Source organism: Tasmannia lanceolata, unplaced genomic scaffold, assembly GCF_043159265.1.
Source record: "Tasmannia lanceolata isolate RefF3 unplaced genomic scaffold, GAP_Taslan_0.1 ptg000002l, whole genome shotgun sequence".
NCBI classification, from domain to species: domain Eukaryota; kingdom Viridiplantae; phylum Streptophyta; class Magnoliopsida; order Canellales; family Winteraceae; genus Tasmannia; species Tasmannia lanceolata.
The window spans coordinates 40,302,194-40,328,629 of record NW_027518679.1 but is presented as its reverse complement, the minus strand read 5'-3'; the positions used below and the strand labels follow the sequence as shown (position 1 = coordinate 40,328,629).

The window sequence follows — 26,436 nt, the reverse complement described above, 5'->3', positions numbered from 1 at the left end:
CCATTGCAATTTATGGGACAGATTTTGTGCGCCACCAAAAAAGGGGTTTTCTTGTACTAAGAGTATTTTTGCTAGTGTGACCTATTAGAATAATTGTGATTTTATACTTAATATCTCTATTAGTGTAAAGATAATCTATGATAACCCAAATCAAGTATGTTATCACAGTACTCATTTGTTCTCTTCACAGTGAACTTTGCTTTAGACATGTTTCGTAGGTCACTCTGTATTCAGTTTGGGACAAAACATACAATACATACTGTCATTCAGAGGAGATATTAAACACGTACAAAATATTAGTACGCCTATTACATAATATATATCCAACAATTTAGACAACATAGTAAACACAAAGTACTATTAACGCTCGAGGAATGATAGATGCAAGGTGCCTCTTTATGCAAGGGCTAGAGAAGAGCCCTAGACTACATCCACGTCATTAAGAGCAACCGAATTCAGTTTCTCAACCGAATTTAAAAATGATGTGGATCTATTCAAGGGCCCTTCTCCAGCCCTTGCATAAAGAAGGCCCTTGCATCTATCATTCCTCTTAACGCTATTACATGTTACATACAACAGTAATAAGATAATCAATATTGCTTTATTCAAGTACATCTAAACCATAAAAATAAGTAAACCGCATCTATTCTTAAAGGGCAATCGGATCAACAAACAGCAAGGTGATACGCTCTTTGGTCTTGCCGTTTGAGAAGGTGTATCCATCTTCATCTTTGTATAGTACTTCCATAACACGTGCGAGATTGACGATTCGCATAAGAAGAGTAAGGGAGACAGGGCGGTCGAGGCATGCTTTATTTATGTCTTTCCATGCAATCACTATCAATTCTCGAAGCTTAGCGCACGCCTCCTGCTCTGAGATGCCATGCTCCTTGACATAACATTGGATTGATGATGCAACATGCCCTCGTTCTTGTTTAAACTTCAAATATCAATAAAACATAAAAATAATGTTAAAATCAATCAAAAAGTAATTGCATATTTTATCATCCTATCTCATGTAACTTCATTAGTTGATGCTTGTATTATGATTTTTCCTTCTTTTTTTTGGGTAAAAAGGCTGTCTTTAAATGATAACCTAATGGCTGGACATAAAACACCTTCTGACTAAGACAACAAACTAAGTTTTTTTATTAGTTGGATTAGTTTTTTAACTTTAGTAGGTTTAGCAATCTCTTAAGAAATGAGTGGTAGTTAGTTGGTTAGGAACTTAGAATAAGTAAGTTATTTTATTGAGAAAGTTGTTAGTTATTAAAATCGTCATGATACATGACATGAATATGAAAGTCATTCTAAGGTTTTATCATATCATTACGTCCACTTAGCATCCTACCTTATTTTCTCAATATTATTATTTTTCATCTCTATGTTTTCACGTAAATCAGCATCCAACCTTGTTTCCCACGATGTCATCTTGCAGTCGGTTAACTAGTGATGCATCCATAACAACCTTAGGTCTTTTGCTTGCCCAATCAAATGCCTCCTTTGTTTCAATTTCACCCATCCCGACAAAAGTAAGGATAGTAAGCATTGGGTAACCACAACTGATCAATGAGATGCTTAAATGCTCATTGAATAGAGGTACATATCCCGTGTTAAACCATTCAGCTTCAGTAAAGTATGCTCTTGTTAAACCTCTAATCTGCGATAATAACAAGCCATTCAACCATAATATTAGAAAATAGCAATTATCATTGAAATGGAAAGACATGGTTATCTTCCTGTAACAAATCTAGGATGCTGATATTGGCACTTCCATGTTTTAATAATTGCATAAGGGTAATGATAAATTCACACACCATGTAGGATAATTCACTCCCCTGTAACGTGAATTGATGTTAAAAACGTTGAAGTCTGCCACGTACCCTCCTTTAAAGGGGTGCGAACTATCCTATAGGGGGTGTGAATGTATCATCACCCTTGCATAAAAATCAGGTTGTCTTTTCTTTTTTAATTGCTTTTGAGAAATTTTGAGAAACATTTAAATAATAAAAGACAAGATGAGTTTGTGCAATTATCAAAACATGGTATTGCCAATATCAGTAGCCCAATTCATATGTTCATAATATGTGTCAAACTTTATGTATACTCAGATGTCATACTCCTTCTATTAAGTATGGTACACGATAGGACTTTCCTTCAGCTGCAAGTTCCTCTTCTATTTCCTTGACATTATCCAAGAGAGCAAGATAACACACTTTCATATATTTTGGAAGCTGATCTATGGACTCAATAGCCCACCTGAAATTAATTAACCATTCACATTATCAGTACTTGACTAGTTAATGATTCTCACATTAAAAGAATGTGAAGCGTCGTTGATTAAAGCATCAATTTCGTGAGTTAAAAATAAGATTACCTCTAGATATGGTGAGTGATATTTTTCCATCACCATTCTAGCAGAGTATCAGCAGTATAATACCTTTGGTAATATTCTGCTCTTCTAAAGAAGAGAGAGAGAGAGAGAGAGAGAGAGAGAGAGAGCATCGGGAGGTTATAGGATCCTATTATTATATGAGATGAGAATTCAAAGGATGACTAAGGGCATGATTGGAACCCACAAAAATATATTTCATGGATATTTTTTTGTGAGGAGGTTGTGAGTGAGGAGAGCACGATTTGGTAACGAAAAACGGATGAAAAAAAATATTATTTAAAACAGGAAACTTTTTTCCCTATCTTTTCATGCATCATCGCACCCTTTCATCATTCACCACCTTATCAAGTCTCTCTCTCACCGTCCTCTTTACTGTTCTTTTACGTTGGTTAAAGAAATATTCCATGAATGTTATTTTCATGGTTTCCAAAGATACCCCAATTTTAAGTGTGGTGGCAACATTTAGCGTTGTATTGTAATTTGGGACGAGTGTCTCAAATAAGTTACGATGTAGCCTCAGTTCTTTCTTTGATGTGTCATTCATCATAGTAGTCCTTTGACATATTAACTAAAGGGATATGATATCAACACCACCACGTTTTGATATACGAGCTCACCAATCTTGTCTTCTAAAGGTCATTACGGTTCCCAAAAAACTAAAAACAAAAATACAAAAAGTTGGTGTGCTGATATCATTTCCCTAACTAAAATGATATAATATAGTAGTTTCTAATCAAAGCAATATAAATAAAAGATAAATGTAAATCGAGTACCTATCGAGTGCATCTGTGAATAGTTTTAGTTCCTCGAATTTACCATACACATCATAAATGTCATCAATCACTGATATTATGGATAATATTTTGGCAGTCATTATTCTAGCTCGAGAGTATTGTGGTTCAAAATACACTCCATTCGCCCAAAAAAAGTATAATTCCACGATTCGGTCCCTTGGAAAAGGCATGTTTCCTGTAAGATCCATCTCTTTCCACCACCTGTAAGAGATATCAATATATATAGTCCATTATAATCGTAGGGAATCAAATGTGGCATGTTTGATTTCATGTAATACAAAGAAAACCCTATAATCCCCTCAAAGACTCTAGAGTTCCTCTCCTTCCATATAGACCACCATGTAGCAAGTAAACAAAAATTCCACAAGGTTTTTCCTTTTTCCTTCCAAGGAACCCCTCCCCATTGGTGCAATAGTGACGGAATAGATTTTGGAAAAACCCAACAAATCCCAAATCTCATGAAGATGAATTGCCATATGAACCTAGTGAACGAACAATGCATAAACAAGTGATCCACAGATTCCCCATCATGCAGACATAGTGGGCAATGATCAATAAGCCACATACCACGGTTTCTCAGAAAATTAATAGTTTGTATTCTATCACGACAAACCGCCCAACCAAAGATACAAACTCTAGGTGGGCAATGAAATTTCCATACCTTTGCCGAACATGAAGGGTTAGAAATGGGCATAATACTTTTATAGAAAGATTTAACCGAGAAAGTCCCAGAAGGTTCCTCAATCCAAAGCCTTTTATCCTCCTCATTCCTTTTAATGTAACAACCCTCAAGAAGAGCCCACAGGCTAGAGATCAATTCCACCTCCCACTCAAAAAATGATCTTCTAAACCCAGGGTTCCACACAAGAACACCATCATTCCACTCAAAGCAATCGCTAACAAAAGCCTCCCTATTTGAAGCCATATTGAATAATCTCGGAAAACGACACTTAAAGGACACATCACCACACCACACATCCTGCCAGAAAGATATTCTATCACCCCTATACACTCTAAATCTAACCTTTGACTTGAAAAGAGAAGAGATTTTTAGAATGTCTCTCCAAACCGACAACCCTTTTTTTTCAAACAAGTCCAAGGATTCCCATCTCCCCATATCACATCCATACTTACTTCTAATGACCTTGACCCACCAACGATCATGCTCATCCCCAAATCTCCATAACCATTTACCCAAGAGTGCATGATTAAAATCTTTAATTCTCCTGATACCCAAACCACCCAACTTAATGGGGACACAAACCTCCTCCCATTTGACCAAAGCAATTCCTCTCTTATCCTCATTCCCACCCCACAAAAATCTCCTCTGGATCTGTTCAATCCTAAGGGAGACACTAACAGGGCATTTAAATAAAGACATGAAGTATATAGGTATATTGGACAATACCGCCTTAACCAGCACAAGCCTACCACCACGAGAAACAAGATTCCTTTTCCATGAACCTAATCTTCTCTCGATCCTCTCAACTATAGGAACCCACAGATCTTTATTCGGTCTACCAACCCCTAACGGAAGGCCCAAATATGAGGAAGGAAACGCGTCCAGCTGACATCCCAGAATCACAGCAAATTCCAGAGCCCTCTCCTCAGGAATATTCAAAGCAAAAATTTTAGACTTGTGAGGTGGTGATAGGGGTGATAGACTTGGAGGGGAGAGCTCGTACAAATCAACAGCGGAGATTGATCGGGAAGAGGAGGATGATGTTCAGAGTGAATTCAAAGGTGGTTTGGTTTCTATGGGATCATTGGAAGAATCTCTTCCCATCAAGTGGGTTCTCTTTTTTTCTCTTATATTTTGAAAAAAAATCACTTTTGTAGGAATATGAATTTGGTTGGATTTGTTTCAAATATTTTGTTTTTGGGTTTTTTGGTAAATGGACTAAAACCAAAAAATAAAAATTATATCGCAGCCAATGGGGGAGCCCTTTCACCTCTTTTTTGCAAGGGCTCCCTTCAGTTCAGACTTCCTCCTGATTTTAAGGCACTGTTTTGCTAAAAGAGCAAAAATTATAATATGGCAATACTTGAAACATGAGGAATTCTAGACTGAAGGGAGCCCTTGCAAAAAAGAGATGAAAGGGCTCTCCTATTGGCTACACATAACCATCATGCATTAATAACCGCTGAAAAGTCAAACATGATGGTGATGTGCAGCCAATGGGGGAGCCCTTTCACCTTTTTTCTGCAAGGGCTAACTTCAGTTTAGACTTCCTCTTGAAACATATAGGTTTTTACTAGGAACATTTAAATCATCTTGGAAACATCAATTTACACATGTTTTCAGATTTGTGCACTATTATTTAATTTTAACTTGTGAGGTTTTGACAATTATTAGTTTCTAATTATTTTGTTTGAGTTAATGTGAGTTCTCACATGATCAAATTAGTATGTTTTTTTTCTCTTCCTTATATTCTTTTGTTGAAATCTTAACTAAGTTGCATTGTATATTTCTCCAAATTCAAATTGATTATTGAATCCATCTTTTATTTATTTTTCAGAAGTGGTTTGTTGAATTTCTTTGCTGGGAAATCAAAATCTTTTGCTAACCTAGCAGAAGTGACTTGTGTGAAAGATCTTGTAAAGGCAGAGAATCCCTTCAACAAGAGAAGAAGAATACTCATGGCTATTAAGTCCTCAAGAACAACTCCTTACAATACTCTCAATACTTCTCTTCCTCTCATAGGCCCTGACTCTTTGGAAGAAACACAAGAAGAAGAAGAAGAAGAAAAGAAGAAGAGCACTAAGAGTCCCCATTGGCACCTTTGCCACTCCATGAAAAGAAATTCCAGTCCTTCAAATCACCAAGGTCTTCCTCCCTCTATGAATTGAGAGATCCTTAATTATCCTAAACAAATAACTAATTTTAAATTTCCTTTTATCTCTGTTAACAGACCCAATATCAGTTTCTTTTGAATTATATTGATTTCTTGTTCTTGTTTTCTCTCTTATCTATTTTATTTTTATTTTTTTGGGTTACTATATTTGGTTTAATGTCTGTTGGGAAAGAGACAAGGCTTTTCTCCTTTCCCTATTTAAATAATTGGGATAGAAACAAATTTGGAGATTTATTTATTAAGTAATTGATTACCTTGTTTGTGTAACGCCAAAATGGTAATTGGGAGTTTGGGACATGAAATCTTCTACTGAATATGGACAATGAAATTGTTTTCTTGGAAGCTAAGCAAAAAAAGGGTTGTGCTAAATACACTATAGGGGGGTGGCCCAGGGAAGAAAAGGGGTGATATATATCACTTCCCATTATAGAAACTAGAAAGGTTGCATTCTTTAACCATTTTCAATAATAACTTCTTCTATATTAAGGCCATGTTCGTTGTGATCTGTTTTTCTAAGTTGATTTCTTCCTCAATCTCATGAGGTGAGTTATTTGTTGTCTAACCCGATAAAAGTATTGACGCGTGCTTAAATATGCAAATGATGATTCACAAACGCCGTGGACTGCCAAAAATTACCTTGTAAAAGGACCAAAATAGCCATGACATTCAATGATAAGTTCCCATTTAAGGATTTGGGAATATCATTTCTATTTACTAGTAAGTAAGGAACAATTTTCAAAGATTTTAGAAAATCGTTTTGGAGAAGATGCCAAAAAGGACACCCCCTCCCATTGCTCTCAAATATATCCATTACATCTATATTTGAGATGCACATTAAGAACCTCTATAGATCGGAGGGCTAGGATCATCCTATAGAAATGTATTTTTTTTTTGGCACAACCTATTTACGTTGTAGCCCATCACATGGACGGTTTGTACTGGAGCGCTTTTTCTATTATTTGTTTCTGTCATATCCTTAATAGCGGGTTGGCTACACCTAGGATCATCCTATAGTATGATCTGTACAATACTTTTGGAAAAATAAGGAACTATAAGGGCTTACACCATATAAAAACTCCGCGCGAGAAACTTGAAAAAGTGCATGGAAAAATTTCCTTTTCACCTTTTGACAACCTCGGATTTGTTGCATGAGAGTACACTACAATCATTCTCTCTGGAGCCTCGCTTTCCAATAGTTTACTATTTCTTATTATTTCTTTCCGCTTGTATTTAATACATTTCGCGTCCCACATAAATGCATGAGACTCTTGTTGTTTGCAAACAACAATCTTGCCTTTGAATGCTTTTCTTTTAAAGCCAAAAATAAATGAAATGACACTGTCGTTTATAAATAGATGTCACCATTATTTAAGAACGACAATATTATTTAAAAACGACAGTGTTATTTAAGATAGTCGATTGGTTCCGTAGTATTCCAGTAGTTTAAGAGTAGCAATGTTATTTACAATACCGGCATTGCGACCTAGGTTGAATAGGTGATTCGGTTCCTTCAAATAGGCCCATTAATGGAAACCCTAGCAAGATCCAAAATGACAAAATTTCCTAATCTAGCCGTTATTACTCCTGATCGATCCGTTTGTTGATTAAGGTAGTCGACCCGTTCCTTAAAATAATTAAAAAGTACATTTTCCGCTTTAAGTGGGGCGTATTTTGCGTATTTACACCTTGCTTCTCTCTCAGCCCTAATGTGGAACAAGAGAAGAGGAGGTGTCCTTATATAATAATCCTAAGGGTAGTGATATCTACACCCTTTTTTTTCATTTTCACGATTTCTGCTTATTGGGTGGAGGTATAATATTGAGCTTTTGCAAAAAAGTCATATACTTTGCTTTATTTGGAAGTGGTTGCAGTTACGAGATCCATAGGAATGGAAAGGGTGGGAAAGGAAGACAAGGGTGGTATTGTATTTTGTGGTGGAGGAGTCACATGAATCGTTATTTATAGGCATCAAAAGGAGGCCTGCTATATTTAAACATAAAAATGGTAGAGAAATAAGATAATGACATCGAATATACACATGAACTAATAAAATAAGAGAAGAAGGTGAGAGGGTGAGAAAGAGTAACGTGACCAGCAAATAAATGTTTTCTACTTGTTTTAGTGCCTTAGATTTTTATTTTTTTTAAAGTATTCCACCCACATTTTCCCCATACAACCGAATAAGTACAAATCAAATATAAATATTGAAAAACGTGTTTGTTGTCCATAATACACAGGACACAGGACAATTACCATTCATTTTTGTTGTCCACATTATACATAGGCAGTAGGAGAAAAAATGTGGATCATATGAGTATCTAACCCTCTAAGTCAAAGACGTGTGCTTACATATGTATTAATGCTGATAAATTAACAACCCCCCTCTTACTCTCTCCAACTTGAACACTTGGCGGGGCCAACAATTGATTTGTTTAAATCTTTGGGCAAGGTAGGCCCTTTGATGGACTGTGTACCACCCACACCATGGGATGATCCAAACCGTCCATTTGATGGGCTGCAATGTAAATAGGTTGTGCCCCAAAAAAATCATTCCCATAGCATGATACAAGCCCTCGATCTATAGAGAAACTGCATAATATGGAAACCACTATAGATCGGAGAATTGTGATCATCCTATGGAAATGATTTTTGGGGCATAACCAATTTACATTGTGGCCCATCAAATGGACGTTTTGGATCATCCTATGGTGTGGGACGTAAAGCCCATTTTGAAAACACATGACTATACGGGCTAACACAATATAAAAACTTGATTGTCACAACCATAGTTAGCAAAATGACGTTTTAAACTGCATTTTTCATAAAAACATGTTTTAATGGTTTACCATTTCTTACTCTGTTTAAAACTTTTACTGTCCGGCTTTTTAGGAAAACACCATAAACACGTTGAAAATGTATGTTGTTGTGTTTCCATTTTGTTTACCACTTTTTTCTTTTTCTTTTTTTTGAACCAATACTACATTAAAATCAAACCTTCACCATCCTTTTTTTTGGCCGAATCGTCTTTTTGCTAATTACTCTCTCTCTCTCTCTCTCTCTCTCTCTCTCTCTCTCTCTCTCTCTCTCTCTCTCTCAACATGAAACCTTAGTGGGGCCCAACAATGAATGGTTTAGATCATATCTTTGAAGAAGTTTGACGCCATAAACATGTATTTCTACTAAAAAAAACCACTTGGGCTTACTTTGTTCGAAGATCCAAACCATTCATTTGTTCCGACCCAATGTCAATAGGCCATATCCCAAAAAAATCTCCCTAGGATGATCCTAAAACTTCAATCCAAGGAGATACATACATACGTATGGTGTCGTCGTATTAGATTGGAGGGCTATGATCATCGAGATGAGTTTTGGGGCACATGCTATTTACATTGAAGCACAACAAATGAATGGTTCGGAACTTCGAACAAAGTTGCTCAATGAATTTTCTAAAAAAATAGCGAGGTGGGCCCAGTGTCTACTGCGTCTGTTTGTAGGTGAGGATATATTTCAAAAAATACAATGAAGCCTACCTTATTCGAAGATCAAAAACATTGTTGTTGTGCCTTAATGTTTCTAGAATGTACCTCAAAAATCAGCTCGATCATGATCCTACCCCTTTTAATATTTACATAAACAACACCATATAGAAAAATCTATACATCGAAGAGCTTGGATCATCCAAAGGAGATGATTTTCATGGTACGGTGCATTTAATTTGGGGCCTACCAACTAAATGGTTTAGATCTTTGTACAAGGTGGAGCCCACTTTATTTTAAAAAAATAAAATAATTGTGTGCACCTCCGTATATACCCCATACAATGCATACTTATTAGAAAATTCATTAATACCCTTGTTCCAATATCCAAACTCTACATTTGATGGGGCCCAACGTAAATAGGACTTTCCCTGAAGGGATATTTACATTTACACCCCCTCAACTATGGCCAAATTCCACTTCTGACCCCGTGGTATCGACTTCACCAAAGACACCCCCTCATCTTTCAATAATACTTGTTACATGACGGGGTGGACGGGAACGAAGAAATTGTCAGGGGGTGTTTTTGATGAATTTGGAACTGTAGGGTGTAAAGTCAGGGGTCTACTTAAAAATGTTAGAAAGTTGATCGAGGGGTGTCTTTGGTACCTTCGATACCACGGGGTTAGAAGTGGACTTTGGCCATAGTTGAGGGGGTGTATCTGTATTTTTCCCTTCCCTGAAAATCATTTCCATATGATGATTCTAACTCAAAGTTATGTAGAGGCTGATCGAAGGGTTTTGCTCATCCTATGGAGTTGATTTTATGGGCAAGACCTATTGGGGCCCAACAAATGAATGGTTTCGATCTTTGAATAAGCTGGCCCCACGCGAATGTAAGGATTGTGTCTGTGTGGCCAAATGGACCACATTAATCGATAATCTACTGCTAGCATTAGGCTACATTAATAAATTAGGAGAGATCAACAAAGCGTTTGGAATGATCCAGTACTCCTTAGGTAGTTTTCAGCTTTCTACAACCTGATTGCATACATTTTTCTATCATCACTAGCGGTTATAGGGTGTGGAATATCCCAGCTCCTCCTAGTGTTTGTACTTTTTCTTGGTCGGCAGCTCCGGATGAAATCCTCACAATGGACCCCCCTCCACGATAGAAATATGTGGAACATTAATGACTACCCATTATGTGTGGTGGCAGCTGAATCAATTGACCACATTCATAGAGTTGCATACTTGTTAGATATGGTATTTATTTTGTTTTTTCTACAGAATTTTCTTAAGAGAAGAGTACGGAATGCCGGCACATGTTTCGAGGAATTACGGATCTCAGGTACCTTTTAAAACAAGAATGAAACACGGGCAATTCTTCAAAATCGGGTGGTAAAAAGACCTGATACCTTTCTGACATTGACAGAGTCCTCCTTTTTCATTACTCCCTATTAAATTGGCACACTTCACGAGGCTTCTATTGGTTCGTTTGACTGTGTATTTGAACTGACAGAACCTTGGGTTCGTTCCTATCTTGGCCGTCGGAAATAACTAGAGATTGATGGATGCTTGACACGTGTTGGAAAACTTTTCGGAATGCTGACAATCCATATTTAATCATTATCTTTGCTCACTTCTCTTTTGGCATAGAACGGTAACGTTATTGAATACGTCTCTTTCGGCTTAGAATTTTTTCACTTCTCTTTTGGTCCTCACTCTTTTGCCTTATAACGGTAATGTTATTGAATATGTCTCTTTTGGCTGAGAATGCCACCGGATTACGCCGGCGTACCCATTTACGCCGGCATACCCATTATTTACGCCGGCATACCCCTGAATTCCGCCAGCGTAAACCCTGTTTCCGCTTACACCCTATTTACGCCGGCATACCTCTTAATATTCTGGCGGCGTACTCTAAAATCGACGGCGTACTCGATACGTTTGAAACACACGTTTGAACCCAGAAAATCTGGCAGCGTACTTGAAATTCCGACGGCGTACTGTAGAATCCGGCGGCGTTCTCAGCCAAAAGAGACGAGAAATAATAAAGTATTCCATAACGTCGCCGTTTTAAGCCAAAAGAGACGTTTTCAATAACGTTACTGTTATAAGCCAAAAGAGAAGTGAGAACCAAAAGAGAAGTGAAAAGATTCTAAGCCAAAAGAAACATATTCAATAATGTTACCATTCTAAGCCAAAAGAGAAGTTATAAAAGATAATGATTGACTTTGGGTTGTCAACGTTCCAAAAAGTTTTCCATCAAGTGTCAAGCATATCCATCTGTCTCTAGTTACTTCTGACGGCCAAGATAGAAATGAACCCAAGGTTCTGTCGGTTCAAATATGCATTCAAATGAACCAAAAGAAGCCTCGTGAAGCGCGCCAATGTAATAGGCAGTAATGAAAAAGGACTATGTTGATGTCACAAGGGTATCAGGGTCTTTTTACCACCCGATTTTGAAGAATCACCCGTCTTTGATTCTTGTTTTAAAAGGTACCCGAAATCCATAATTTCTCGAGACTTGTGTCCACATTCCGTACTTTTTCTAAAATTTCAGCAGGGGTTCGGTGTATATAAGAAAAGCGGAGTGAAATAACCACAAAAGGGGAGAGAGAAAGAGAGAAAAGATCAACAAAAAAACTCTCTTTCAAAGCCTTACCCCCCCCTCCTCTATTTATAGTTTCGCCGGGGGGGGGGGGGGGGTATGCCTGGTCATACCCCAGCAGATTTGGTCATTCGGCATCGCAACGGATTGCGTTCTCATTGTCGGCTCTGCCCTTGTGCTCGGCACCCGACGCCCCTTATCTCGATTCATCCGAAGAAGGTATTTTCTTGCAGCCTCTCATGTTTCCATTTATGAGAGTCCTTACGTTCGGTTCCTCACCCGAGGTTGTCTCAATTTATGGCCCAGTAGCTAGAATTGCCTTTTCCTGTGTCTGTGTGGATTTTAATTTTAGCATGGTCTTTCGAATGGTGTTGTAGATGGGGTATTGGATCTGCAGGTTTTAATTTTTCTTTGTTTGTTGTCTTTTATTGTCATAGTTTTGAAAATTTTGAGGGAGGATTTGTTTTGATTTCAATATCCATTTTAATTTTGGGGTTTGAATTCGATATCCTCGGGGAGCAGTGACTGAAACTGGATCTGTTAATTTTGAGGTCTCCTTTATAATTTGTCTATTGATTAATTTCTCTAATTTCGAAAACCCATGATTTCATTTCTTTCTACTCTATGTTGATTCCCAATTTTAAAGCAAAACTGGAAATAACTTGTTCAAGTGTTTTAGCATTTCCCTGACCTGATGTATTAGAGATAGCATGTTGAAAGGCTTACTTCATTTGTCATCTTGTTATGCTTTGTATTTGGATAATTCTCAAAAGGTGAATTATGTGCCTACTTATTTGTCCTTCGTTTAATACGGTTTTCGTGATACCAAAGACTCAGATCTTCTTTTGGGAATAGCCAATTCATCTTTTCCATTTTGAATTTATGTGAAATCATCCTTGAATGTGAATGGATTTTGATGTCAATTTATAAGTAACGATTTCTATTAATTCCATATCTCCTTATCATCAATGAATTTCGGTCGAAGCCCACCTTGGTGCCCTGAGTTAATCCAGATGATTTATTGCAAAGCATAAGGATAACAAGTTAGGGCATCTGCTTATACTTTCATTTCACTCATGGGCTCTCATTTTGGTATTTGGAATTCTCGAGGTTATGGATTTGTTCTTCATCTCGTTTAGACCATAAACTAGATCTGTTTCTTTGGTTCTTCCAATGATTGGTCATGGTTATTGTAGTTTCGTTGAGTTGTTTAGGATAGAGATTTCTCAGACCTTTGTAATGGCGACAATGGAACATTTTCTTGAGCCAGCCTCTTCCGTTCCTGCCTTAGAGTTTTCGCAGGTTAAGGGGTTCTCTCCTCTTAGAGTGTTTAGCCAGTTAGGACCATTTCTAAGTGACTGATCGTTTAATAGTTTTTCTTATAGAGTTTTTGTCGGTCCATTTTTGTTTAGGAAGCTTTTCATCTATCGTTTGTTTAGGGTTTTCCCTCGCGGGTTAGATATCGTTTCCTTTGGATATTGATTAGGACTCGTTAGTTTTGTTTTTGTCTCTTTGAGATTGTTCTTTTCTTTGGGGATTTTAGTCCCCTCTGTTTTGATTTCTTTCCCCGTAGGCTTTAGGGATCCCGTTTCCTTCTAAAATTACTCTACCGCGATATGGTGGGTAAGGAGGCTCTTCTATCGGATCCCCTTTAGCTGAAGGGTGTTAACACACCTTTTTAAACGTCAAAAATATAAAAGCACTTCAAAAACATTTGAAAACATCAAAAACCTTTAAAAAAATCTAAAGTGTTGAGTTTCGCGTATTAGGAGAGTTCGATTTTCGAACTACGTTGGCTTGATCCTCTTCCACGAGGTACGTAGTGCAGCTTGGGATTCTTATCCCAGGTCCAGCCAAACCTTTGTAAATAAATGCTTTAACCATTTTTCTTCAAAACCTTGTTTTCAACAAGATCTTCCTCTAGAGTTAGGAGTTTGTCCTAGATAGAGAGTTTTAGAGTTAGGAGTTTATCTTTTGTTGTGTGCTTGTTGTGTGTTTGTGTTAGAGTTAGGAGTTTGTCCTAGCTAGGAGCGCCTCCGTCCGGTCAGTTGGCGATTTACATCGCCGACTGATGACTAGGTCTAAGATGCGTTAGTCAACCATTTGTTTTCCTTAGGAAATACAGCCTAGTTACACATAGGTTGTAGGAACCACCTGCATTAGCTTAGGGCTAACCTGCATTTAGTTAGGGCATATAGGGTGTCCTAAAATCTACAATTCACTGGAATCTAAATAATCGTTCAAGAAGCTTTAATAATTAGTCCAGTCTTTTAGATCGAGTCTAAGATAGAGGTCTAGGTGTCTTAGGCATCCTAGCTTAGAATAGGTGCGAAGAACTACGTTGCCTTGATTCTCTTGGAGGCGGGGATACGTAGGCTCCTTTGGATGAATACCAGACCATCCGAGGACTCGGGCTAAATCGTTTAGAGTCTTAGGATTTGTTGTTTTGTTATGTTGTGTGTTTTGCTATGTTTTCTTACTTTCATGCGCAGACCTTATACCTGTAGCTGTAGCATGCATGTGTTTGTCCACTAGAACTTAGACACCTATTAGTATGTCACTCATAACCTAGTCATCATTAGGTGACATTTATTTCGGGTCTTATGTGTGTGCTTATTTTCATCTCCGAGACATGCATGATTAGATAGACGTTTTCTCGGAGATGCGTGTTCCCATTTCATATGATTTTCGCTTGAAACTCTTCAAGGTTAATAATAAATGGCATTAGAGACCAAGTGTTCGCACTCTTGCGAATTGGGGGCGCTCTTCGGACCTTCTCCATTCGTCATCAGGCACGGACCTTTAGTATCTCTAGTTATCCATTGCAAACAGAGCATTTGTTTTGGTTCCATGACGTGTCCATGGATGGCGACTCTGAGTTATTTTTAGATATATCTTGGTTTCGAGCCCTGGCTCCGGATCAGGATGTATCTCTTTCTTTTTATATCGCCACTCATGCTATGCTGTGATGGTGGCATCCATTTTGAGAGTTCCTTGGTAGAGTTCTCCTTCACGTTGTGGATGATCCAGAGGATGATGTCAGGGACCCGTTCCCTCGCCGTCCTCGGATCGGGGTCCACAACCGCCCTTGCGGGTTTTCAGTCTAGCGGGTCTAAGACTCCATCATTTTTTTTTCTTTATGTTTCTCTACAAACCTGGGCCTAAATACACCAGAAGGACTTTAGGTAGGCTTGGGTTCAAACAGGTTTTGACTTTGGAAAGCTTTCTTGTATTTTGACCGAATCTGGCCCTCCAGATTGCCTACGTATCCCCAAAGAAATGGGAATTAGGTCTCCGTAGTTCGCCCAGATTGCCTACGTATCCCCAAAAAGAAGATGCCATTCTGTGTGTTGTGTGAACTGATTTGGGAAATATTTACAAAACAGCAATTTTAGAAAGTGGTCACGTTAGAATTTTGAGAAATCATGTTAGGTGTTGAAATAAGAGGAAAGAAAGTGACGTGTGGAATTTTTGGGATTCTCTTTCCATGCCAAATTCCCATTCCTAAATTGCTAATAATTATATTCTATTAAGTGGGTGAGTGTCTTTATCAGAAATACAGGTCCTTAAAAACAGCAACTTCTTAATTTCCACAACATGGCAGGAGCTACCGTATATATATATATATATATATATATATATATATAGCAATTGTAATTGTTGCCATCCAACGATTAAAAAAGAAAACAAGCAAGAGGGATGATGCTGTTGGAAATTTTCTATGTTCAATTTGCCACAAGGAAGGAAATTGTATGGGTGATTGTTGGCTGGGAATACAAATTATGGAAGGTTGGGATGTCACGAAGGTATTCTTTTTCTTTTGCTCCAATATTGGATGAGAATGGCAATCCGTTTGGGAATCTTACCTATCTTGCACGATCTTGTGGTGGTGGTTCAATTTAGCCCATCACTTTCTTGCTCTTTACCTTAAAAAGCTCTCTTGGCTCTCATTCCTTTCTCTCTAACATACTCTCTTTCTACTCTCTTTTCATTCTCTCTTTTCTCTCTACCACTCTCAAGCTCTCTCACTCTTTCATATTTTTTTGGTTCTGTAGTTTGTAATACTTGGAATTTTCATCAACAAAGATCTCTCCCACTTGGAAATTTGGTTCAACACTATTCTTCTTCAAGTTTATGTTTCGGCACCGTCATATCTCTCGGCCAAGGATTCAATCATTGCGAAAAGACTAAGTGTTCTTTTTGTTTTGTTCTTTCTTCCAAGAATTAGTTCAATGTATTTTTGTTTCAAATTCAATTAAAGTAGAGCTTTCTTTGTTTATTTAATGGCAATTCCAATTCCCCTCTCTATTTTCTGTGTTTCTTTTTTCTTCTCCATGAGTAGCTAAACCCACTATACTTAGGGTTTAGATGAAGCCATGGGGAAGGAGAAAGAGAAGTAATTAAAACAAATAGATTATATAACAAATTATGTAGGGTTTTGTTTTTGTACAAATCCCAATCATCCATGCCATTGGCTTTCCCCTTTCGTATGGATGATTGATGAGTAACGAAGATTAAATTTTATATAATTAATATAAATTAGAGGGTTAATTCGATTAAATACTCATAAATAATGACAACTTTTAGATCTTATTATTTATTTACTGTTTAGTTAGATTTTCAACCTAATTCAAAGGATTGTTTTAATTAATCAATTTTATCAAAACCCATGGTGGATTCTAACCCTAAGTACTCTTTTATATTGAATGAAGGATTTTACACTATTCCAAATTACTTTTGCAATTTTTCAATTCACTTAAGCCCTTAAAATTTGGTTTTTTAATTAAAGTAGATAAGTAGTTAATAGAGATCATTAAAATTTGGTACACTTTGCCTAAATTAGGATTTTAAATAAAAAAAAGATCTTAGTTGAATTTGATTCTTAGATTGAATAGAATATACGCTTATATATAGTGTTGGCTCCGAGGTCTAAGTCCACGAAAATCCTGAGTCCATTCCAGGCAACATTATATCATAGTTAGTATTCTAATCGGTAAAAGAATAGAATTGACAACTAGATTTCTCTTCCCTGAGTTCGACCCGTATTTACACGATCCGTGCACTTGCCGTTATTTAATTTCTCAATCAGATATCCTTGGATGTGATACAAGGCTCTCAGCCTCTTTTCATCTATCATATGTAATTCCTGATGTCTGGCTCTGGCCCACTCAGACTCTGGCAGATTTGCTTCCATCATTACTCTTAACGAAGGGATTCTCAGTTCAACAGGCAAGACTGCTTCCATTCCATACACCAGAGAGTACGGAGTTACCCATGTAGATGACCTGATCGATGTCCTGTAAGCCCATAAAGCAAAAGGAAGTTTGTTCGACCAGTCCTTATAAGTCTCGGTCATCTTACTGATTATGACCTTGATGTTCTTATTTGCTGCCTCTACAGCATCATTGGTCTGAGGCCTGTAAGGAGATGACTTGTGATGCTTTATCTTGAACTCTTCACACAGGTGCACTACCTCTTTCTTGAAATGAGATCCATTGTCAGAAATCAGTTCATGAGGTACTCCATATCTGCAAATGATATTCGCACGAATGAACTTCGCAACTGTATTGGAAGTTATGGAAGCATATGAAACAGCTTATATCCATTTCGTGAAATAGTCAATGGCCACCAAGATGTACTCGTGTCCACTTGACAATTTGGGATAGACTTTGCCAATGATATCAATCCCCCATACTGAGAATGGCCATGGTGAGGTCATAGAGTGTAACTCTGACGGAGGCACATGAATAAGATTCGCATAGACTTGGTATTTATGACACTTCTTCACGAATGCGAAGCAGTCTGCTTCCATTGTAGGCCAATAGAATCCAAGTCTTAGGATTTTCCTTGACAGCATCTTACCATTCATGTAAGGGCCACAAACACCTTCATGTGTTTGCTTTATGAGCTCTGCAGCCTGATCTTCATCAACACACAGAAGCTATATCCCGTCAAATGACATTCTGTACAATTCTTCACCACAAATGATGAAATTGGCAGCGAACCTATGAAGAGTTTTTCTCTCTTTGCTGGAAGCCTCAGGCGGATGCCCCTTGCCTGAAATGAGATTTCTAATGTCTGCGTACCACGACTTTCCGTCTGGACATGTAGCAGATATCTCTATCGCATTCACATGTGCTGGAGCCCATTGCAATCTGACAGCTAAAGGTTGAACCTCCATTGTCGCAGAAATGTCTAACATTGAAGCCAGAGTAGCCAGAGCGTCGGCAAAGTGATTCCTTGTCCTCGACAGATGAGTGAAGGTGACACTCTTGAACTTCTTGACCAGAGATTCGAGATAAGTGTGATATGAGATAAACCTCACCTCTTTTATTTTCCAATCTCCATTTATTTGACAAATGATCAAGATTGAATCCCCGAACACATTTATATCTTGAATTCGCAAAGCCAAAGATGCCTCAAGTCCTGCGATGCATGCTTCATATTCTGCCATATTATTGGTGCATTCAAACTGCAACTTGATGGATATAGGGATATACTCCTTCTTCGGAGATACCAAAACTGCCCCTATTCCTTGACCATGATTATTGACGGCTCCGTCAAAGTACATTAACCACCTGGTACTCAAATTCTCTTCTTCAATGTTCATGATCTCTTCATCAGGAAAGTCTGCCTTCAGAAAAGCATTCTCCTCAACAGGAGCATCAGCCAACTGCTCAGCGATGACCCGTCCCTTAATTGACTTATGAGTGACATAAGTGATGTCAAACTCAGACAACAATAACAGCCATCTAGCTGTTCTTCCTGTAAGAGCGGGTTTCTCGAACAAATACTTCAACGGATCCATCCGTGAGAGCAAAAGTATCTTATTCGACAGCAAGTAATGTCTTAGCCTTTGAGTCACCCAAACTAATGCTAGACACGTCTTTTCTAAGATAGTGTACTTGATTTCATACTCGAGCATTTTCTTGCTGATATAGTAGATAGGCTTTTCTTTCTTACATCCTGCATCCTGCTGAGCAAGCATACAACCCATTGCCGTATCCGTGATGAATAAGTATAACAGCAGCGATTGACCAAGAATAACTGGGATAGGACAGGAGGCAAAGATAAGCACTGCTTGACCTTTTCAAATGCTTCCTGACATTCTTCATTCCACTTCTTAGGAGAATTCTTCTTTAATAATTTGAAGATGGGTTCACACGTCATAGTTAAATGAGATATGAATCTCCTCAAGTACTGCACTTTGCCAAGGAATCCGCGAATTTGCTTTTCCGTCTCTGGTGGTTGCATTTCTTGGATAGCCTTGATCTTCTGAGGGTCCACTTCAATTCCTCTCTCACTGACCATGAATCCAAGCAATTTTCCTGATGTGACCCCAAATACACATTTACTGGGATTCAAGCGGAGTTGATACTTTCGGATTCGCTCGAAGAACTTTCTTAAGGCAATTGTATGCTCTGGCCGAGTCTTGCCCTTGACAATCATGTCATCTACATATACCTCGACCTCCTTATGAATCATGTCATGAAGAATAATAGTCGCAGCTCTCTAATAAGTGGCACCAGCATTCTTAAGACCAAACGGCATCACTCTGTAGCAATGTCTCCCACTGAGTAATGAACGCTGTCTTCATCATATCCTCAGGCACCATTTTAATTTGGTTGTACCCTGAGAATCCATCCATGAAAGATAAGAGTGCATGTCCAGCTGTATTGTCAACCATGAGCTCAATGTTCGGAAGCGGAAAATCGTCTTTCGGACTCGCCTTGTTCAGATCTCTGAAATCGACACACATCCTGACTTTCCCGTCCTTCTTGGGCACCGGTACAATATTTGCAAGGCATTCAAGGTACTCAACTACTTCGATGAATTTCACTTCCATTAGTTTCTTAACCTCATCATGAACTTTCAACTCCCATTCTGTTTTAAGTTTCTGGAGTTTTTGCTTCTTCGGCTTGATGCCAAGGATTAGAGGTAATTTGTGTTGGACAATGTCCTCACTCAATCTCGGCATATCATCGTAAGACCAAGCAAAAATCTCCTTAAACTCTTTTAGCAAGGTGATTAATTCTTCGCGCTCCTCAGGAGATAAAATTTTGCCAATCCGTATCTCTCGAATTAAGGATTCGTCACCGATATTTACGGTTTCAATTTCCTCTTCGAGTGGTTTTGCTAGGCGACTCTCCTCTTGTTGAATCATATGTTTGATTTCAAGGGGAGTTTCGTCGGCTTCCTCATTAGAGGGGGAGTCTTGATTATCATTATTAGTTACTTGATCAGGTTTAGAAGCAGAATCAGTAGAAGAGACAAGTACAGGAATATACACAAAAGAGTCTTTTATTTCATCGGAATCAATGATTACATCAGATGACTCGCCCACATCAGGCTTTACAGACTCTGAAACTGAATGAAAAGACAAGTCGACATCAGTATCGACACAATTAGAAATATGTACAGGCATAGATCAATGAGAACGTCCTTAGACTTGGACTCGACGCCACCAGAGACAGACTCGTCACCCACTCCAGAAGTAAACCCAACCTCTACAGTACCTGCATCAAAAGAAAAGTTAGAAATGACAGACTCTGGGACGGACGAGGAAACTGACACAAATTTTGAAATGACTGACTCTTTTGAAGGGACTGGACTATGCTGAAAGACTACTTGGGGTATAACATGTGAGGTCCAGTTATCCAAAGGTCCCTCGGCTGGGGTGATACAGTTCTTTGGGTTTACGAAGTGTGTATCTCCTCCAATCATCGCAATGACTGCTGCCTCAACTTAGAACAAGGAGTCTAGGAGTTCTGATTCGAAGTTCTCAACACAATCTGTCTCTGGCTCAACTGTCTCTGCAATCTGCTCAAAGAAAAAGTCCTCTGGCATCTCATCAGCGAAGAATATCTCAAGACCTGGCAATTTTGTCCCCTTCTCATCATACCATGGCTCAGGGAAACAGTAATAAGGGCAATCAGCTCCCTCTTTTCGGAATCTGCCATTCATGACCATACTGTATGGTCCCATTGGAAACTCTAAGCCTCTGCGGCGGCGTTCGGCCCATTTTAGCATGTAAGCTCTCATTTCTTGCACCTCCTTGCGAGTTGACTTGTATCCCAACCCAAACAATCCATCAACTGCTTTTAACTCTGGCCGCTCAGTCGGACCTTGCATATTCTTTCCCAGACCAGCTCCTGAGATATACCCATACCGTCTCATCATCTTGATCACTTGAGTGTTGGTGCTTGACAAAACAATAATATGCTCATTCATAGCCTCCTCTAAAGTGATAGAAGAGACCTCTAGTGAAAACCCTGTCAAGCTGACATCTCTAGAATTTCCAGTTACCGGCTCGGAGGTAATTTGTCCAATTTCAGGTTCAGGATCCCCTCGAACTGTGATGACTCTGTTGTTTCGAATGAATTTTAGTTTTTTGTGAAGTGTGGAAGGAATAACTCCAACCTTATGCAGCCAAGGTCGGCCAAGCAAAAGACAGAAGGAAGTTTTAATGTCCAACACCTGAAATTCGATGTCAAAGGTCTCTCCTCCAGTCACAATCTCAGTAGCCAATGTTCCGATTACATCCCTCCTGGTACCATCATATGCCAATATGCCTTGCTCAGACGGTATGAAGTTTTCAGGCCCAAACCCTAAAGTAGTGGCAGTGTTCAAAGGACATACGTTCAGGGCTGACCCATTGTCTACCAACACTTTGGAAACTCTTTTTTTGTTGCACAGTAGGGTAATTTTGAGCGAACGAGTATGGTCCTTTCCTTCTGGAGGCAAATCCTCGTCTGAGAAAGATAAAGATTTTGAAGCCCTAGCCATGGCCACCACGTTGACCAATTCGCCTGGAGTGATTTCAACTTATACCTGAGACGCATTCAGCTCACGAAGTACAACTTGTTTGTGTTTCGGCGACGCCATTAATAACCCCTAGATAGAAACATTAGCTTGTGTCTTTCTGAGCTGATTCAACAGGTTATCTTCCTCTTCATCAAATCTCTGCTTTTGTTTCTGATGGTCAACTGCTCTTACAACCTCAGCGGGATTCTCGACTCTGAGCTCGGCCGATTTGAAAACTCCCCCACCACGTGTGATGTGGCGGAGTTCATCGCACTGATCATTCAAGAGCAGCAGATCTTCATCTTCTATCTTAAGGATGTATGGGGTTTTTATCTCTTCTTCCTCATCATCACTCACCCTTAAGAACATGGAGTTCATCGTACAAAGCTTCGGTTTCTTTCTTCTCATCCTCACACTGGAGAACATATGATCGGCTTGATGACCCAGCTACATCAGGGTTATTCCATGATAAGACATATGGCTCTTCCGTTTCTGTCCATTCATCTTCTTCCTCAAATTTCCAAACATAGGTTCCTTCAGATTCAATAGCGCATATGAAAGAAGAAGGATCAATAACAGACGCTTCAGTGCAAATGACATTGACCGATGGTGGAGGTGGCATTGCATGTGTCGGAAGGGGGTTTCTGGTTACATTTGGTAATTCGATTGCAAGCTCCTTCCTATCGATCATGTTCTGTATTTGGTGTTTCAAAGCTAAACACCTATCAGTAATATGACCTGTATTGCGATGATAATCACAGAACTGATCCTCTCTCCAGGACCTTGGCAATGGATTGGGCAGAGGCTTAATGTCAGGCAGTTTGATCTTCCTGTCCTTTAACAACTTCTTCAAAGCCACGGACAAAGAATATGGGAGGGGATCAAAGTGACGAGGAGGCTTCTGCTCCATCGGCGGCCTTCTCACTTCAGTGATTGCCCTGGGTGGTGGTCTGACATAATTGACATTATGTACTTCTTTTGGTGTCATCACAGGTCGCTTCCCCTCTCTGACATCAGATGAAATTCTTGATCTTAGGCCTTTAGCCAATGCATCTTCTATCTGGGTTCTCGTCTTGATAAGATGATTAAAATAATGATCGAGGGAAAAGGAGAGCAACCTGCTCTGGAGATAAGCCGTGCTGTTGCAAAAGTGGAAGAACTGACATCAAATGGCTTCTAGGACATCCTGTCCCATCATATTTATCCATGTCTGGTACTTCAAATCTTGGAGGCAGTGTGACTCCCGGATAAATCATGAAATCAGCCAGGTTCAACTTTTTCGGGCCTTGGAATTTTATGTTTTCCATCTCCTCGGTCAGCCTGTCCAGTCTGTCTGTTATCACTTTGCCCTTATCAGATTTCTCCAGATGAGGGAGACAATTATCTTCTGCATACTAATCTTCAAAGTCATCCTCAACAGTGAACACTGCCGGTCTAGTCATCATAGGAGGTGGAGGAGGTATGACCGGGGGTTGCCGAGGTGCATGCTCTTTGGAAGTAGACTCTCTGTCATTTTTCAGCCTGACTATCTCTTCATTCATATTATACATTTGCTGGAGCATAGCTTTTATCATTTCGCTCATTTCAGCCAGAGCGGTTCCAGCCTCAGCCATTTGTTCAGGTGTGGGTTGAACTGGTGAAAGTATTTCCTGGAAGTTCGAAATAGGTAACAAAGGAGAGGTAAAAGAAGTAGGTGAGGAAGAATATCAACTCAGCCTTGAATCAGTAGACTGACGGGACCAGGTTGGTTTTGAAATGAGGGTTTTCTTAGGAGCAATGGCTGCTCAATCAAGAATCCTATAATGGAAATATAAACACTAGATTAAAAATTTGATAATCAAGATAAAATATTCTGATCAAATAGTGACAAGAGAAACATAAACACACTTTCATTTAATGAAATTCAAATTGTGATTACAACGGATGAAAATACTAATCTCTTATCACAAGTGGATAAGCAGACTGACAATAATGGGAAATGCAGAAATCAAGATAACAAAACATAATATAGATCATCAAGGCTCCTCAATCTGAGCTCTCCTGCTTGCAGGCTCTTCCGATATTTCTCCACGTCGAATTTTAGATACTAAAGAAAATCTCCTCTCCATATTTTTGTTTCCCCAAGCAGCCACAATGGATCTGATAAGATCAGGAGTGAGATCTCACAAAGAGGAGGGACTATGGCTCCGGGAGGACATGGAATTCCCGTAACCTGATGGAGAAATCGCATGGGTGCATAAAAAGAAGATTTCTCGGTACCCATGAGGTAAACGAATGGATGTGGGTAGGTGCTAGTGAAAACTTGGAAGCATGAATGACTCACCCAACGAAACTGGCTCTCCTCAACATGATGCAACCAATTGCGCCATTCATCAATGGACTGAGGTTGATTAGCCATTGGTTGCCATGCACGAAAATTCTTCAGGGTATACGGATTTTGGTTTTGTCGCTGAAGAACCTGAAGTTTTTCACCAAGCCAGACATACAGCAATTTTACACATCCACAGAAATTGTCTTTGATCTCTTGGGAAGCAATAAGATCTAATCCCAAGAAGGTCTCTGCTAACATGGTGGGGATTGGATTCCTCCCTTCATTAATTTGGTCCACCACGGCTAACAAGGTTAACGGGGCAACACGAGGGTTTTTTCGAATGACATATCGGGCAAAGACACCAAAAATCAAAGCATTACGTCAACAACTTTGAAAACGGGAGTTAGTAGGATCGACGTTTTCGGAAAAAAGTGTAATGAGATTTTGAATTTGCACACACGTATCCGTTAAGCATGGAAGAGCATCAACGGTTTGATTTTTGAATAGCTTGCAAAAAAGAGAATGAGAGGAATCTATATTCGAAGATCGTATCCAAAGTTCCTCTATTGGGGGCTCTAATAAAGCACACCAATCTTCGAATATAGGACAAAGCTCGAAGGATCTAAATCGAAAAATATGAACATTAGGATCCCAGAATCCAGCGGCTGCTAGGAGAAACTTCCAATTTATATCAGATACACTCAAATGATTGAAGGCACAGATGAACTGATCAGTCATACTCCTTTCTGAAGACTCCCGTGGAAGGGCCCTAATAGTCTCACTTATCCAGCCTTTCAACACTTTTTTTGCCATGATTTAACCTAAACACAAAGATAGGATGGGATAATCAAGGAATGAAGATAATCTGGAATAAACAAAGAATAAGGATAAACTTAGCAATTAATCACAAGAAGGATATAATTGGCGACACCGAATGTTCCATTGATGATCAAAGATAATCAGAAACTCAGAAGAGAGACCACAGTCACAAGATGACGAAAGTAGATCATAGACCGGAAGTAAACGAAAATAAAATAGAAATGAGGGGGAGAGAGGTTGATTCGAGGCAACCGGACCTCCTAATGGCTCGATTCGAGAGGAACCATGACTCTCGTAGAACAAAGTCTCATTTGTGCTGTAAAATTCTTCTCTTTCATTTTCATTAACATAAACTTCCTAAATACAAGAATGAAGGTAGTGCCACATAACTGCCCCATTAACCCACTTACATAACACATAACAAGTAACCAACACCCACTAACAAGACACATCTACAACAACTAACTCCCTCTATCCTAAACCCATACACCATAGCTAACACCCATAGCTCTAAAACACATCCCCATAACTAGACAACAATCAGATAATAACTACCCATATGCACATTAGTTATATGCACATAACAACACACAAGGACATATTATCAGTTAAAATAAATTACCTCGTAAGATCCTTTAACTCCATTTGGTGCAACGATTGTAAGAGATTGAAATCTAACTTTGCAATCTCTAGAAGCACATCATTTTGTTTATTCTCTGGTTGGTATATTGAGATGTAATGCCTATGCTCTAGCCTTGGTAAACTCTTCCATAAGGGCATCTCTAAGGCATGCTCTATTTGTGTTGCAAATTTAGAATCGTGATCGCTTATACCAGATTTAAGGTGTTTCCGTGTAAATGTAATGGCCTCATCTAATACATCCTCTCCTTGTGTACTGAGATATGCCACTTCATACAAGCTTAATAGGCCCCTCTTACCACTAATTAAGGTTAAGTTGAAGTTTCCCTGCTCATCTTTGAACTTTTTAAATACATCTATTTCAAAATCCAGCAATGTCATGTTATAAAGGATGTGAATGACAAAACTAGTGAAAGTAGCACAAGTTGTGCAATGAAAAATAGAAACAAAAAAAGGATTTACCAGAAGAAACATTAAACACATGCTGTCTTAGTAGTCGAAATCGGAGAGCAACAACATATAGATCATCGTCAGCAGCATAGGTATGGGATTCGTATAGTTGATGTAGTGCCTCGTTAATCTCCATTTCAAAATGATATGCCACTCAAGACGTTTTAGCACATCGATCAAATCTATTTCTTGTTGTGACCCCTTGGCACTGCTTAGCATTCTCTTCACTTCTTCCTTCAACTCTTCAATCTGCTTAGTCCATCCATGTAATTTCTGCAT

At 38.9% G+C, this 26,436-nt stretch overlaps 1 pseudogene; it reads right to left on the bottom strand.

Moving 5' to 3' along the window:
• Positions 1-1,323: 1,323 nt before the first annotated feature.
• Positions 1,324-26,436, bottom strand: LOC143891680 (putative terpene synthase 2; annotated as a pseudogene).